The sequence below is a fragment of the Carlito syrichta genome, unplaced genomic scaffold, assembly GCF_000164805.1.
Source record: "Carlito syrichta isolate Samal-C Ts95f unplaced genomic scaffold, Tarsius_syrichta-2.0.1 Scaffold308971, whole genome shotgun sequence".
NCBI classification, from domain to species: Eukaryota; Metazoa; Chordata; class Mammalia; order Primates; family Tarsiidae; genus Carlito; species Carlito syrichta.
Genome location: NW_007253067.1, coordinates 550,710 through 554,490, shown reverse-complemented (window position 1 = coordinate 554,490; position 3,781 = coordinate 550,710).

Here is a 3,781-nt window from a genome sequence, read left to right as displayed (position 1 = left end):
TTATATTTTCACTGAATAATTTTTGTCTTAAAGACATAGTTTCTCTTAACCATCGTCATCATATAGAAATACTGAGGAGGTTAGTTCTCTGTGAAACAAACTATATCTGTCACCTGAGAGTTTCCAGGTCTCAATGACCAACCGATAAAAATTCCTGAAAATGTCAACAGAATAAAATTAAAACCTCGAATGTTTACATTTTGTCCATGTCATCATTAAGGGTTTTAGATGAAATCACTCAGGAAAAGATAGTCAATTTGAGACAGAGACTAAAGATGTACAATGGAAAACTTGATGCAAAAATAGCCATCTATCCAATTTCATTCTTGAGTTTCTCATCTGGGATCTGAATTACTTTGTACTATATATTTTTTTAAAGAAATGTATGCTTCTTTTGTTTTAGATATGAATGACTTCTTTTGAATAATAAATAAGTTAAAGTCAGAAGAGAGGTAAGCCGCCTTACCCAAAATAATTCTCAGTGATGAAGGAATGTGTGGCTTAGCACACACACACACAATCATGTGATCTGGTGCATCACCAATTTTGTTTCAATTGATAATAATCACTGTATGATACATAAAGCCCCAAACCAGTTGTTGAAATTTTTGAGTATATTCCCATTTGAAGTTGTGGCTCTTGTCGTAGAAACATAAATTAAGGCATTAATTCAGTCTAAAGAGGTTCCAAAAAGAGCACATTCATCTACTATTATATTTAAATATGTGGAAAGTAAGGCTTAAATATGCTTATTTGAGACAGAAGACACAGGGACTTTAATATTATTTTTTCTCAGAAAAGCTATCTTTTTATGGAAAGAGAAAAACATGTTTTTGTAATGCTATTCTTTCCTCCTAAAATACACTCTTTCCTCCTAAAATACACCTACCAGGACTCTCATATACATGAGAGCCAGTATTTTCTCAATGCTTAGAATTGGGCACACAGGAAGGAGTAAAACAGCCCCTTGGTGGGTGAGTCTGCTGGATGAGAAGGACATTATATAAATAAACAACAAATTAATAACATATGATTACCAATAATGACAAAGACCATGAAGAAAACCATTAAGTTTACATAATTTCAACAATTAGTCAAATGCTGAAAGTAATTAAGCTCTGCAGGCCTCAGAAGAACCCCTTGAGAAATTAGTTAAAATATTGCATTCTGGATAGGTTTTGAATTTGACCCACAAGCAAACTATTAATTTCCTATTTTTTTTAAATATATAAATCTCTTCATACATGCTTTAAGCCCTGCCTTAGCTGTTCTTCTAGAAACTACCCCTCATTGTTTCCAGATCCCACCCTTCTTCCTGACTTTTTGAGTAAAAGTTTCTTTCAGTCATTAGACAGCTGTTCACACAGCTCATTAATAACATATTTAGGTTTCATCAGAATAGCATCTAAGAAAGCATCAAAGCAAAGGGGTCCTGCCCCACTTCAAATGAACAGATCCTTTAATCTACCAGAGATTTATTGGGTGGGACATATGTGGGAACACAAAACCTTACTTCTGATAGCTTTGCTGCTTACTTGCTTGCTTGATTGGTTGATTGACTGCTGAGAGGGAAATGATTGGAGGCCTCCTAGGAAACCAGGGAACACAAGAACTGAGTCTATCCTGGTTCATGAATCTTCCTCCACCCCAAAGTGAAGATGTTCTGATTGGGCAAAGAACACAATAGTTCATGAGTTTGACTAGATAGATACTTCAGTTAAGAACTCAACACATAGCAATTGCTGTATTTTACCCCATAAGTTATAAATCCTGACTGTGTATTGAAATCATCTAGGGAGCTAAAAAAACCTATAATAATTATGCTCCACCCCAAACCAATCAATCAGAATGTCTATCCAGAGTCACAGTATTCTGCAAACAGAGAGATAGGATCACAATTTGAAATTGATATAAATGTGACCTTGTAGTGGAGGATATGCTTGAGTTAAAAAGTACATAAGTGGGTGTGGCAACCCACTTACCAAATCAATAATGGGAATGTGATAATAATTTAAAAGATCACATTAGAATACTCATGGACCCCTGGAGGAGTGAACTAGGGACAAGGATGATATCCTAACTTGATAGATGGTTTGAGGAGGTAGTAATGGAGATAAAGCAGGGAAGGATTTGAAGAGCGCTCTTATTTAAGAGTTGTTAGGATCTGTTGACATAAATGTCTTAGGAGAGGAATGTTAAAGAGGTTTAGGTAGACTACATGTTTCTTTTTAGGGAACTAGGTTGTCAATAGTGTTATTCTTCAAGATGGGTGTCCTGTTTGTCTAATTGACTAAAGAAAAGGAAAAGATTAGAAAGTGGGAATCAATTCAGTTTGGACATACAGTGTGTGTCATATATATCAAATCTAGAAGTTAAGATAAATCTGGACTGGATATATTTGGTTTGTCATTTTGTGCAAAGCTGGTAGCAAACACCCCAGGTGTTGATAGAATCAACTACTTTTTATATAAAGATTGGAGAAAAAAGAAGTTGTGGTTATGAGGCAAGGGAACACCAATATTTAAGAGCTGAACAAAGACAGGCAACCAAACTAGAATTGCAAGTGGCTAGAATCTTGAGCCCTAAGAATATTTTGTGATTTAAGCACATGTAGTAGAAATGCACACACACACAAAATCATGTAGTCTGGTGCATGGAAAGGACTTTGATTTTTAAAATGACTATAAATTAATTCAAAATTTTATTAAGTATCGACTCCATTTTTTTGCCATCACATTTCTGAATGACCAGAGAGAGAACTTCAAATGCAGTTGCACCTTTGTACTCCCAGATAGTTGGATTTCTCCAGTGATTAAATATCTCCATGACATATGAGTTTCTCTGAACTTTAGCATAGAGAACATAAGGTGATTAATAAAGCCTGCTTGTAACCACATCCAGAAACAACTGTTAGTAACACTGAGGTGATTCCAGGATTTCTCAAAACCATACCTCTCCTTAGTGTTGTTTGAAATCTTCCAGGAGCCCAGGATTTGGTGGCATGCTGGGGTAAGAACATAGGGTCTGGGGAGTTCCAGATGAAGGGTTGCTTTTATAGCTGTTTATTGAAAACTGAAGGAATAGACAGGCTCTTGGTGACAGTTTTCCTGGACTGATTAGTTATATGAAACACTCTTCTTTATAATAATGATCACTGAAAATGCATTTTTATCAATTAAAACCTTACAATTTTCCCTTATTTGTTCAATAACTATTGCTTGCATTCCTGCAATGTACCACCATCTGAACTAGGATCAGTAGACTAGAGAAAAGTATCTAAGATACATACTTGTCATTCAAGACCTTATCTAATATTTGCATGTTTCAGTTTTCATACATTACATAGTATATTTTATTTTGTTCCTTAGAAATTATTCAATGCTAAAAATTAGAACACAATCATTTTTTACTTTTAGACTACTATGTATTTCTAATACTTTATTCATTTGTTCTTTATTCTGAATTTATGTATTTTAATAGTTCAGACAAAATAGTTTTGTGAACTAATTAATTTAGTAGTCAAATCCTAAGATTCAATAAGAGCTCACCAATTAGAATTAATTTTCTTCATTACTTTTCCTATTCTATGTTTCTTGTTATATCATTTTTTTCTTAGATCAATTTTAAAAAAAATACTTCTCTAAAAAAATTTTTATTTTAAAGATATGGAGTACAATTCAGATTCAGATGAGTGGTCATCATACAGGTAAAGTTTGAGCCTCTCTTTGGTTCCCACTTCACCTGGTTTGAGATCAGGTGTCCTTATTGATGTTATCTGATC